This window comes from Zosterops lateralis (genome assembly GCF_965231275.1).
Source record: "Zosterops lateralis genome assembly, chromosome: 3".
Taxonomy (NCBI): domain Eukaryota; kingdom Metazoa; phylum Chordata; class Aves; order Passeriformes; family Zosteropidae; genus Zosterops; species Zosterops lateralis.
In genome coordinates, this window is record NC_139764.1 from 27,522,542 (window position 1) to 27,536,867 (window position 14,326).

General features: G+C 39.5%; 1 protein-coding gene across 2 annotated transcripts in view; it reads left to right on the forward strand.

Annotated features, from left to right (window-relative positions):
• Positions 1-14,326, forward strand: part of DAAM2 (dishevelled associated activator of morphogenesis 2) — a 175,436-nt gene that overhangs the window by 852 nt on the left and 160,258 nt on the right. The gene's annotated exons all lie outside the window — the stretch shown is intronic.

Below are 14,326 nucleotides of genomic sequence, written 5' to 3' on the forward strand. Positions count from 1 at the left end.
AGGAAAATCCACTGGGGGCGAGATGGTTTAAGCCATTAAACCAGCAATCGTTCACACGAGCGCAAAGCTATAGAACGTCGCATCCAGTTGGAGCAGACAATGTTCTTAATTTTCATTCCCTTAAGTTTTGGGGGCTTTTTTTTTTTTTTTTTTTTTTTTTTTTTTTTTTTTTTTTTGTTAGTTATTTTGTACAAGATGGTCTGAAATACAAAGAGAAATATATTAAGAGCCTGGTTATGACCTTGTTGTCTTTTCTGGAGTGTGTTGTGGAGTCATCCTGGATCAAGAAGGGGTGGGGAAAGTGTGGAATCTCTTGACAGAAATGTTACTTCAGTAGTGGTGAAGAAGAGCTGTCATTCAGTGTTGATCAAATTGCAGGCTGGACTTGGACATCTGACATGGGAACATAACCTTTGTATCCAGTACAGATATACAGCAGAGGTTAGAGATCTAAGTGACTAAGACCTGTAAACCCTAATGACTGAATAGCATACTGTCAAGCAGTTTGGGGAAAGGGGAAGGGTCATGTCCAGGTATATACCTTTCCTCACACGAATCCCAATACTACTGCAAGAGACTGTCAATTGTGCCATATTTCACCCATACAAACAAAGAGTTAGAAACTGCAGCACTAATCTGTTCTTACCTTTGTGTGTGTATACTTGCTTACATATCACCTGGGGTGTAAAATATTCTTCCTTGTGAAGTAGGAATTTGGGTTTACTTAAATCAAAGACTTTAAAAGGACTGAAGGTATTATTTTAACTGATGCAGCTGTGAGTAGAGAAGGACAGAGCTGTCAATTTCCTCTCTGATCCAACTTCTGTTAGAACTTGATGTTTCTATTGTGACCTGAGGCTTCAGTTGTGCCTTGAACAAGACTTTTCTGTCTGACTGTGTTCCTGTTACTTATAAATCACTTGCAGTGGAGTGGAAAGATTTGCAGGTTTTGAGTCCTTAATGTGAGACATGCTGGGCAAAGCAGATTAAAAGAACTGAATGACCATATGGAACGCAGTCATTCTGACTGCCAATTATTATGCCTCATTGAAAAATTTAGAGTTCTACTATCTCTGCTGAATCAGTGGAGTTTGTGAAGAGAGGACAACTTTCTTACCTGCAAGAGACAGTAAAATACTTTCTGTGCAGCGATGCATCCTTGTGATGTTAGTAGTTTTTCAAGAAAAAAACAGCCATTTCTTTATGTTCCTTATGCTTAATTAGAATCCAGGTATGAATGGCCCTGGATCAGAGGAAAGATTTCCTTCCCTCTTCAGTTCCTCTCTGAACTAGCAGGCATTAGTCAGGTGTCTGACTACTGCCTCAGTACCTTACTGAGGAATCTTTTTCACTTCCCTTCAAGCAGATTGCAAGTTCAATGAAAATGATAGAGCTATCAGACACTCTGAGATGTGTTTGAACCTAGCAGATCCTTGCCTTCATTGGAGGCTAATTTATGCAGAGTGTGTCCTCCACTGTCACTGATGTCCAGCTAAGCTCTTAAAACTTGCATCTCCCCACTATTTGTCTGCATTACATGTTTAATATGGTAGCTGTAGTTGTTTCAGTTGAATTCTCCTACTTGTCTGTATTTCAAATTCCAATCTTTTCTTCATAAATGAAGAAGATAGTGTGATGTGCCAGATCCAATTTTTACTGTGTTGTTTGGAAATTCACTTTCGTATTTGTTTTATTTTGTTCCCAAGTGTTTTGCTTTCAGTTACTTTATACCTGGGAGTCAACACTGAAAGTCTGCTGTGGCTGATGCTGAGGTCACTGTTAACTCCTGCAGAGTTCCCAAAAACATTAGCTTAATATGACATATGTGTATGATATGTAAAATGTAAAGGGACCCTCCACCTGTATTTATGCTAAATTAAAGAAATGGAGCTTCCTTGAATAGCTTTTTTCATTAGAGACCACTAATCTTTTTACCTGCCAGTCGATACTTAACTTGTTGGCCGTGCTATAAATTGTGACTGCCCTTGGAGCACTTGTCTGCTACTTGCTTACACTGACAGTAACTCTGCTAAGTGAGTTTAGCCAGAGCAAGACTCATGATTACTCAACAAATTACTGTCAGCTTGGTTTCTAATATAATTTTTTTGTCATTGTTTCCCAGAGCTTCAGGTTAATTAATCTTTGAGCATCTTATAATAGTTTACTTGATGAAGCCTACTGCAAAGTCCTTTCTCTTAGAATATTTCCAGCACTGTGAAGTGCTGGATGTTACCACAGGTTAGGAAGGGTTGTTGATGCTCACACAGCTTTGGTAAATCTGGCCTTGTTCTTTGTTGTAGGTAAAGCCGCTTTCTGCCTTACATAACAGAACCAACATCCCAACTTAAAACCCCAGTTTCATATCAAAGGCCAGCTGTGCTGATAACATAGTAGCTTTGCTTTCTTTTTCCATAAGAGATTTTGTAGGTTTTTTATACAGAACAGTGATCGGTGTGGTTTTATGTCTGATTTATTTGCCTGTCTCTCCTTTAGTGTTTGGAATGCCACGTTTTCCATTACACATGGGACAAGTTTATCTGTATAAGTGGAGACCTCTCAAGATGTTGTCCTGTGCAAGATCAAAACATGTTAACTTGCACAGAATACAAAGGAAAGTAAATAAGATATAATGGCTCTGAAAGTGGATATGGAAGGGAATTAATGCAGGAATGTGTTCCCCAAAGAATATTTTCAGTGAAGCAGATACCTCTATGTAGCTAGTCCTGACTCTCCCAGGGAAACTGTGTCAAATCTGTCAATACTTATGTGGAGAAACATCCTCTAAAGAATTAATTTATTTTCATCTTCACATATGTACATTTGTCATTTTGTGTCTGAGACAATTAATGAACGAGTTTTTCCTTTTATTATATGTAGTTCCCAAGTTCTTTTCTTCTTAGTCAGATTCATCAGAATCCTTGAAAACTTCACTCTTTTTAATCTCAATCTATTGTTGAGAGTATTATTTCTTAAATATAAAAAATAATGAACAAGAAGTTTTAAAAAAAATTTAGGCACTCTACCAGTTTAATTATGCTTTCAAAAACATGGTAGTGACCTAACATATCATTAAATTATCACATTTAAATGCTGCATTGACCTTGCCAGCCAGTAAATCAAGCAATGGCGAAATCCCTTTTGTTCTTTTTGCTACACCCTGAAACCTGTGAAATAATCTTCTGAGCATTTGGCAAAAGTATGTATCATGTTGATGTGTTTTGCAGCATGAAATGAGGAAAAGAGATAGGAATTTTTAGCTTTCTAGGGAGCAAATAAGGTACTGCTGAGATTCCTCCCTCCTCCTTTTTCATAAATTCATGAGACCATGGATTGTAAAAGTTCCATATGAGAAGAAAAACAAGGTGGCAGATGGCAATGCTGTTATTTAGTAAGGGCTGCACTTCTCAGTGTCTTCATTGGAAAGAATAAGTTTTCTACTCAGGGCTGCTTTTTACCATCTTGTCAAATTGTCCCTCTGGGGAGGGAATGGGGTGGGGTGTGGCATGGAACTGATTCACAGTGCAGCTTCTAATTTTTGAACTGGAGCAGATTAAAAGCAGTTCTGAAGTCTTCGTCTGCATCACTCTTAGTTTCCCGCTGTCATACATTGTTTTCTTTGGGTAATGTGACATAGTGAAAAATGTGGATAGGCAGAAGGAGCATCAAATGATAAACTCTTTTATGCCATGTATATAATGCAATATCCAGGGGCAGCAGAAAGGCTAATAGCACTCTTTGCAACTGCCCTTCCCAGTTCTTTACACTTGTGCTTCATTTCTTTTCTCACCTGGATGTTTTATCATTTAGCCAATATCATGTTTTACCAGTGTGTGTCTAGCTCTGCAGCCTCTTTCTGGATGTGTATCAAGATGCACCTGAAACTTTATCTACATGTCTTTATTAACTGGCATGACCATACCCTTCTGTTTATTTTGAAATCCATGGAGAATACATGAGGAAACACTATAATTCTATTTCTCCAAGAAGATCTTTTCCAGCAGTAGATGAAATCCAAGCTCATGCCAGATGAAAGGCTTTGGTGTTATCATTTTCAGTTAATTACAAAAATAAATGCCAAATCCCTTACAGCAGTGGGTTTATAAATACTGTTTGTGTATGTGTGCATGTATGTGCATGCCCACACCAGTACTTCTCTCTCATGTGCCTTTGACAGCACACTGGAAATTATCATACAATTTTAGGTTCAGGACTTGATGCAGGGATACAGACATGGATGGAGGAGTTTGTTTGTTTGTTTTAATACATCTTACAGTAGCTGAAACAGACCCAAAATAAAGTAAAAGCCGTAAAAGCTTTAGTGTTTGCCTTAACATGGCAACATTTTTTTTTTTTTTTAATTTTTTTTTTTTTTTTGAGAAAACATGCTAAAGGCTCAATTTTTTTATCTTCTGGTAGGCAAGCAAAATATTTTTTCTGGCAATATGCTACTTTATTAAAATGAACACTTACTTGATTAAATATGCCAAATTTGTGTGTGCTAAAAGGCAGGAAGCTGGGTTTGCTGGAATAGAAAGGTGCACTGGCAGCTGGGGCTGAACTACCTCTTGGCACCCTATCTGTCTATTAAGTGCAGATCCTAGTAAGCTGAAGGATTATTGTCTTCAAAAAAAACTTGGACAGCTTCATTGGTGAGTTAGATTTCTTTTGCTTTCCTTTTAAGAAGGTAAAATTAATTTCTTTTGGGTGAAAGCTGTTAAACTGACAGATTTGGAAGACTGCAGTCTCTTTGTTCAGTCACAGAATAACTGGTGCCTTGGACCATGGCTGAGTCACCTTCCCCAAAGCTGCTCTCTAGTGCGTGTTTTGGTCAGTCAGTGGATCAAACCCCATGTTTAGCATCTTTCTATTCAACTTCTTTCTTTTTTTTTTTTTTTTTTTTTTTTTTTTTTTTTTTTTTTTTTTTCCTTTTTTGGCTGGCATTGTCAGATTCCTGACAATGAGCTGACTGTTTAGATTTTGAGATGGCTTCTTGTTGAATCTCATTAGGTTTTGCTGACAGAAGTCCTTGTGGATCTTTTTGTTTCGAGTGACAAACTTGCTTGCTTATCAGGTCAGCCTTGATCAATTCATTTCACATGAGCAGTAATCAAATGGGAATGGTTTTTGGTCATCATCCAGAATGGATTCAGCCTAGTGACCTGGTAGAAGGACATATTGTATTCCATTACCAGCTCTGTGAATCATTCGATCTCCCAATTGAATGTGGTTTTTCAGTGCTCCACTTGCATTACACAAGCCTTGTGTTTTTAGGCTCTGTGTTCTTTTCCTGATTCAGAGGCCCTTTGGAAAGTTTCTTGTGGGCTTTTGCATTAAGCACATCTAGAAATCAAAGACTCTGAACTACAGATGGTTTCTTTCAGGGTGGGACAGAGGGACTGTGTGTGACAGTGGCACAGCGTTTGTTGCAATACCTGCAGTGATGTGTAATAACTGTAGTGTAGACGAAACCTTTTGGCAGGATATTGTATTTTTAAAAAAGAGATACTGTTTTGAAATATTATGCAAACTTTTTATTTTTATGTTTGTATATATGTCTGCTTCCCCTTTTCCCTGAGATTTAAACAATGACTGTCTTTTAATCATATTTTCTAGGAAGAAAATAAATTTCTGTCTATGGAGAACTTGATCATAAAAGTATATATTTGTACTGGAAGTGTTTTTCACTCTTTATGCTGGTTATTTTTTAATGGCACACTACTCAGGTTATAGAGTGAAACTTGGCCAGGTAGTTCCAACTTCCTGTTTCTTGTTCACTTCCCTAACAGTTCTTTCATCGTCTAATACTATACGCATTTGGGTTGGAAGCTCTTCAGGGATTTATTTATATTGAACAACCTTTTCTTTTTTCCTTTTATTTTTTTTCACTTAAGAAAATACCCAAGAACAAACAAGGAGTTCTAGTGATATTAGGTTTTAGGCAATAAAGTTATGCTTTTGCCAAACATCCAATGTCATGTTTAAGGTGGCTGATTTGTAAGTGAAATTAAAATGGAAAAATGAAAACATACTCTAGACAAGCTGTTTTTTCCCCGTTTCATTTACCTTTTCAATGCAACTTAATTAGGTGGAGGGAATGAAACTACGACAGTGCTTCAACTTTGAGCACAATAGAGAGAACAAGAAAGTGGCTGTGAAAATTTGGAGATTTATGCTTATGCTTGCTACTTTGACTTCATATCCCAAGGCCCAGTCAATCAAAACAGGTCTGAGAGAAAATTTCAGTTTCTCTGCCTCAGAAGAAAATTACATTCTTTAGGAAAATATAACATCTTGTACCTCAGAAATATTTGCACTCTCTTGGAAGTCTTGTCTCTCATCTTTACTTAGTGATTAACAGAAATATTTTCATATTTCAGACAAATTTGCTAATCTGCACAGGGTGCTGTGAGATGTTTTAATAAAAAAACCCTTCTTTTTAATGTTCTTTCATGTTTTAACATGACTTCTTTGGGTACCAGAGCAAAGATCAACAGGAGCAGAGTTCTAGTACAGGGTACCTGCAATATGGTTGTTTTTCCTGTTCAGTCTTTAAGTTATGGCACTTTTTTTCCCTTCCTTTTTTTCCCTCCTTACTTAATTTACAAACCTCTTTGACACCAAAAATCTACTAGACCAACAGGGGACCATTCTCAGCCCTCAGATTTTTTTGTGGGACAGCAATCACAGGGAGCTGGTGGGTTACCAAATACATCCAGGGGCTCTGCTTCTGAGGACCACTTTGTATAGGACATGAGTGTAAAACTGGCAGAGTCACCAAAATAGCTGGATCAAACATTTCTGTTCTCTCTCCTTTTTTTTTTTTTTTTTTTTTTTCAAATGGGAGAGGTCAGATAGGTAAACAGTGTTGATGTGTAGGGGAACAGGGTTAGATAGCTACTGGCGTACAGCTGTATGTAATAAATTATGTGTATTTAAGAATATATATGTTGATGAATAATGGATACATGCAGGTATGACAGTGGTCATTACTTTGTAGTTGTACAGTTTGAAGGGCCTGAGGTGGATTTGATTCTACACATGGCTGCATGTGTGGAAGGGATATACATGAAGTTATCAGGCTACTTGCTTTATTGAGCCCCTTATCCCAGTGTCTGAAACTGTGATTTGTTATGCTGTGGTATGATCCAAAATAGAACCACAACTCACTGTAGCGGGTTCTTTCAATCCCCTGGGAATGTTTGTCTGGCTTAAATGCATGAAACTGAAATGTGTAATACAGAGCTGCAGCTTATCATGAAACCGAAATGTGTAGTATTGTGCTGCAGCTTATAGATCAACACTGACTCCATTTGTGGGAATGAGCGAATACCTCATGTTTGATGTGCTACAGGAGAGTTCACAGATGATTTCTTACATTACAGGGCTATATATTTCATGCTTTTTCAGCTTCATGTGTTTAGTTTTCCTGTGTGTAGAACAGGATGGTATTATCCTGGACTTTTCAATATAGAAATAGAATGTGAACAGATTTCTCCCTGCTGACTCTTCTTAATGCTTTCAGAGACTTCTTTCCAGCAAAACTTTGGTCAAGTCTGAAAAAGACAGGTGATCATTTCTATACCCATTCGCATATTTCTCAACTATAAAACTTCTTTGTTTCACTTGAATTCTTCCTGCATCATTTTATTTGTTAATTTTCTCACTTAGTTACCTCTTCTTACCGTTCCTTTGGCAGCTTTTACCCCTGGATGCAGGTCAGTGAAGATAACTTCTAACAATGTAGTCAACTGGTTGCATAGTAGGTGGGAGGGATCACTTCCATCCTGCTCCTTGCAGGTGATCATAGATATCATGGAACTTTATTCCTATTTCAGTCTTCCCTTACGGCTCAAATTTTTACCTAAAAATACGTAAGTACATACAGGTGAATAAACACCACTCAAAAAACTTACATAAATTTGCTTAATAAAGAAAGCAGACTCACCCTTATACTAACTGCCCTGCTAATATTTCAATTTTAATGTACCTTGTCTCTAGTTTTTATTTATTTATCGATCCTGTCTTGGCTCAGCAGAGGATGAGGCGTGCAAGACTGAAAGAGACATCCTGAGTCATGGAGTACACCATTTCTGTAATTGCAGGAAATTATGTTGCAGGATTCCCTTAGTTAATTTATCAAGCTCTGTCTCAAATGGCTTTTGCTCCTGTTGCTTCCTATTGGGAAGCCATTCAAGAACCTCACTCCTCTGATGTTTATAAATCTACTTCTAATTTCCAAACTAAATTTGTTCATAGCCCATTCATGCCCATTTGGTTTTATGCCAACACTGCTCTCTAACTTTAATAGTTCTTCCTCTTTTTTACAATCTGTCTGTGATCTAAGAGGATTCTTGTCTTTCTCTACTTCTATTATTTCTTAAGAGGGAAGATAATTAAATTGTGCATCTCTTCATTTTGCTCTTCATTATTAGTGTCACTGTGTCTTGGTTTGATAAATCCTTTAGACTTGAGAGTTTTTTAGCCTTTCCGGTCAGTTCTCAGACAGAAGCAAGAAAGGGAGACTGTTTGCATTTTCCTAGACAGACAGTATGTGTAACTTTTTGTTAACTCTGAGGCCAGGAGGGTGAGATGGGAAGAGTGAGAAAGTGGCCTGCATGTTTCTGCATCTGTAAAAAACTTTTACTGGGGGTTTTGTGAAGCATGATTTGAGTTTGAGGATCTGGTGCCTGGGATAGGCAAAGGCATTGATCCAGTTCTTTTCATCCAGTCCAGCTCTCCCATTACTCTATAAAAACCTGCTTGAAATGAGCAGCTGATAAAACTTCTGGAGGGGATGCAGCTCACAAATGAGATCTGGAGGGCAACTTTCCAGCTGTTTCCTCAGAAGGAATGAAGCAAGCAGCTCCCAGAGCCCCAGACAAATGCCTGGGATCTTTCTTCTTCAGAGAGCATGGGGAGTCCCTGAGAAGAGCTGAGAGGCTGGAGGCTGATGGAGAGATGAAGCCAAAGGCTGCAGTGGGAAACTCCTGCTGTCAGGATCCCACGCTAAGCTGCACTTGAGGGCGGGCATGGAGGGGAGAGAGAAAGCTGAGTAAGGTTTGCTGTGACCTCAGTATATTCCCATGCAGCTTCCCTCTCTGGGCAGTACTTGATGGCATTATTTACAAGATTCTTCAAATGCCCTTAAACTCAGTAGAAGAAGCTGTATAGTCCATTCAGCATGCTGCTCTAAACTATCCTTGCTATGCTGCTATTGATCTTAAAGCAATATGGTTTAGGATGGATGCCTCTTACAAGACAGCTTTTTATTTAGCAGAGTGTATTGAAACCAGGACTTTTTGCAGGGAAGTACCGGTCTCAGGCAAGATGTCTGAAGTTTACTGGGAAATTTTGGCACAGCAGGACGAAAAATTGAAAGGAGGGAGAGCCAAAACAAAAGGTCTGGCTCTTGGATCAGAGCACATGGTAGATAGTAGGTAGGCAGAGCAGATGGTGTGAGAGTAGTGGGACTTCTGTTCAAATCTATCACCTTAAGGAGGGTATAGTGGTTCAGAGCTCTTTTGAAGTTGTTGTCTGTATTTTTCTGTGTATGTTGAGGTTTTTGATTACCAAAGAAATTTTTTCATTAGCATTTTTTCATTAATTTTTCCAAGAGCAAGTGTTCAAATATACTCTTTTATTGGCTCTGCTGCTCCTGTAGCTAAGAGGTATGCACACACAGCTTGCTGTATCCTGCACTCCTTGTATTGCCCCACTGCTGGGATTTTACCAAGTAAGATAGCTCTGGAATCCTCCTGGAATGAAGTTCCTGGGACTGGTGCAAAAGAATATTTGGGACTTGTTTCCTGATCACTAATTCAAAATAATTACTGTTCCTCTTTTCCAGCAGATTTGTTTAAACAGTCTTAATAATTCATCATGAGAGGTGCTTATGCTTTGATGACCATAGTTAGATACCTGTAAATTGACTTTGATTGTTATTCAAAGAAGCAGAACCAGCATCTTTCTTTTCTCATCCATTCTAATGAACTTCAGCAGGAAGGATCTAAATTTACAGGTGAAGAATGTCTCGAATCAGTGCCAGCATAGACTGAGTAGAGCGGTCTGGAGATGCCCTGTGCCTTTTCAGAACCCAGAATACTCTTCTGTTTTACAAAAAGGCTTGTAGTCACTAACTGGTTCTTTGTTAGTTTATAAATAGGAATGGTGATGATTGGCCCTACTTATGTAAGAAATTAGTCTGGTTGAAAATCTTTCAATTTTTAAGCTCATATATCCTTATGCTTTGATTGCATTTTGTGATAGTCTCCCAAGATGAAGAAGTGGCAATAATTGTACTATATGTGCACCTCTGTTCTCTCATTGGAAATATGTGACAGGACTGGGAGAGGATGCCTGGCTATGCTCCCTGTGCTATCCAGGCACTTCTTCTCCCATGGAGGCGACATAAGTTTTGTACAGCTCCCATGACTCAGTTCAGGAGGTGCAGTGAGGGTTTTGAGCCCTGTATGCAGGCAATAGATGCTGAGGGAGTTCTCAGGACACTAAAAAAGTAAAGGGTGATTTTGCTGTTGATGCTTGGTCAGTAGTTGCAAAGACTTAGGAGGCTGACATTCAGCCATAAACCAAAATGTGGCTTCCTAAGACTCTAATCAAACATTAATAAACAGTCCCTCACTATTCTCTCTTTTGGCCTCCTCACTTGTTGCACAGAAATAGAGGAAGAGAGTAATGAGTCTGAGTTCTGCTAGTAAGTCTTGTTAGAGCTCTTTGGTCAGGATTAGTTGTACTTTCTTGGTCTGTAATCCTGGGGAGAAGGTTCATACAGGACAGGCAGAGCCAGAAATAAATATGCTTTTAAAAGGCCATATAATGTCCATAGAAGGAAACAAATGGCTGCATTCAGCTTATAGGAATGACAAAATTCTTTGCTATTACCTTCCACCTGTCAACACTCTCCTGGAAAATGTGTTATTGAGTACATTTAACAGGTTTGAACTCTGAGGGCCTGATGATGAACATTCCTGCTGTGTTTTCTTTAATTTCTCAGTAAATGTATACATTTGTGATACACTGAGTGTACTGTAAGCCTTGCTTGCAAATGCAGTTCAGTTGTTTGTCTAAATCTTGCAGTTGCCATTCATTCATAAGGCCAAGGCAAATGGCCAAAACAATCTATTTTCAGTGGGTCATTTTGAGGAAGAAACAGACTGAGCACTGAGCTCTTCTCTGTGGTGACCCATGACAGGACCTGAGGGAATGGCCTGAAGTTGTGTCAGGGGAGGGTAAGGTTGGATATCAGGACAAATTTCTTCACCTTGAGAGGGTGGTTGAGTGCTGGCACAGACTCCCCAGGGAAGTGGTCACAGCACCAAGCCTGCGTTCCAGAGTTCAAGAAGCATTTGAACAATGCTCTCAGGCACATGGTGTGACTCTTGGGGTGTTCTGTGCAGGGCTGAGAGTCGGGCTCAGTGGTCCCAGTGGGTCTCTTCTAACTCAGGATATTATATTATATGATTTTAGGAAAAGACGTGTGAAAGCTTTAGCTTTCAGTATGTGAGCAGTGTGTAAGCAGACAGCAACACTAATGCTGCTGAAAGGAGAGTCTCTTTTGAAAAGTAGTCCAATAGCTTTGCTGTGATATGAGGAAGAATGGGTAGCTTAGTCTTAGCAGAAAAGAAGTTATTTTTAATTAAAGAGGTCCACATATAATGAAAGCATTCTTCTCTGTTTATTTTGGGGCTAGGGCTTATTTATGTTTGTTTGTTTTTTTACCACTAGCACTTCAAACATAACATGCATAACCTGGAGGTAGCCTGAACAACAACCTGATAGTTTGTTTTAAGAAAACAGCATCTCCATTTATCAAATCATGATATAGTGCTTTAACTTGAAAAGCTAGCTAAAATCTCTTTAAATTGTCAAAAGAGAGTATTATGAAGGTTTCATTGCTAAAGAGGCTTTCAGTTACAATAATATTTTAGTAGAACTGTTTGGGAATTTTTTGGCTCTCTGGTATTAGCAACCTGAGATTTAATTTCCAGGTGATTTTTGTCCTGATGTTCAGTGGGAAAAATTTTCATTTTGAGTAAGGTCCTTCTTGTCCATGCCCTTTTTGTTATCTTTCTCCATTGTGTGTTTGAGATATGTTCATGGGTGCTTTGTGCACAACTAACTGCTTGGTCACTTCTGACGTGCTTCCTGGTGACACCACCAAAGGCGTTTAATGTTTGTAAAAGTCTGGATTGCCCTTGATTTATGGACAGCAGCCAGTGCCAAGTACAGAGTCAAAATAGCCACACCTGTTATCAGGTAAGGAGGTAGGAAAAATCTCATAGTAGATATCATGCAGGACTATATTTAATGTGTGCTGTATAACGATTATGCCTCTAAACACAACTGAATTTCACAGTTACATGGGAAATAGACCGGATCTTTTTATGTTGGCTAGGTAGAGTTGGCTGTCAAACAAAGCTGGACGAAATCTGGTTCTACTGGTATGGGTTAGAGCTTTGTTCAGACTATTTGTTATGCAAGACAGAAGTTTAGCTGTTTCAAGATTATTATCTCCTTGATCAATTATGTGAGTATGTGCTAGGGTGACCCTGGCTGCAGGCCAGGTGACCATATCATCTGCTCTGTCACTGTCCTCAGCTGCCCATGGGAGAGAAAATATAACGAATGGCTCATGGATTGAGATAAAGTCAGGGAGAGATAACTCACCAATTACCATCATGGGCAATGGAGACTCAGCTTAGAGAAATTAGCTTAGTACAAATCAAATCGGAGGAGGATAATGAGAAATAAAACCAAACCTTAAAAATACCTTCCTCCCATCCTTCTCCTCTTGGACTTAACTGTGAGTTTCTCTACATTCTGCCTTCAAGCAGCACAGAGTGACATTCACCACACATTGTCTCTGCTGCTCCTTCCTCCTTAGGGGAAGGACTCCTCACACTCTTCCCCTGCTCCCCTGTGGGGTCTCACACATGGGAGACGTTTCTCCATGAACTTCTCCAGTGCGAGTTCTTCCCTTGAGCTGTTGTTCTTTGTGAGCTGCTCCAGCACGGGTCCTATGCAGGGTCATAGGTCCTGCAAGCAGACTGTCTCAGTGTGTGCTCCTCTCTCCATAGGCCTTCATGTCCTGTTAGGATCCTCTTCCAGCGTGGGCTTACTGTGGGGTCACAGTCTCCTCTGGGCAACCACCTGCTCTGACATGGGATCTTCCACAGGCTGCAGGCAGATATTTACTCCACCATGAGCCTCCACAGGCTGCAGGTGGATCTGTGCTGCCCCATGGACTACCATGGGCTGAGGGACACAGCTGCCTCACCATGGTCTGGCACCACAGGCTGCAGGGGAATCTCCAATCCTATGCCTGAAGCACCTCTACCCCTACTGCCTTCACTGCTGTTTCTTGTGAATATCCTCATTCCTCGTTCCACCTGAAGTTGTTGTTTCACAGTTTTTATCCTCTTCTCCAATATGTTATTCCAGAGCCACCACCACCATGGCTGAAGGGCTTGGCCATGGTCAGCAGTGGGTCTGACTTGGACCTGACATTGGCTCTATCAGACACAGAGGACGCTTCTGGAAGCTCCTGTGAGAAGCTGCCGCTGTACTGCCACACCCCTGCCAGTGCTACCAAAATCTTGCCACGCAAACCCAACAGAGTCTAACATTCAGACCTTGTTTTTGCTTGAAAATATTTCTACAAGGAACCTTCCTCTTTGCTATATGTGCCTCATAGAGAATGAGATGAGGAGTAGATGTAGACAGAACTGTTAGTTTGTGAAAATGGCTTTAACCTGGTCACTATTCTGATTCTTCTTGTGAAGTAGGAATATTAGTTTTCTAGAAATGAATGTGTCATTTCAAGACTGTAGATGGGTACAATTTCCTTAATTGAGTTTTCTCACAATCAGCATGTAGTTCTGCCTCTGATCTTCTTTTATTCATTACCAAGTCTTAATTTGTAGAGTTTCCTTTTTAAGTGGTTTTAAATGGAGCTCAGCTTTCCCAAGGCAGGCTTCAGTGACACTTTCTGGGCACTGTTTACTGGGTCTTTTCTTTATCAGCACTAACTATGCCCTGTCCAACCTGTCTGAACACAGTCTGGTTCCAGTTCTATAACCAGAGAAGTGAAAATTGTTGTCACTTTACCCCTTTTTTTTTAATGAGTAAATATCTCTAAGTGGCATCCTGAGATAACTACCAACCTGAAAAAAAAAAAAAAAAAATCTTTCTTATCCTAACTCCTTTGAACAACCCAAAAGCAGGTCTTCTTCCTTCTCTTGTTTTAACTTCAGACATCATTATGATTTAATTAGGAACATGCTCTCTTATGCAGACAGAGATAGTGATT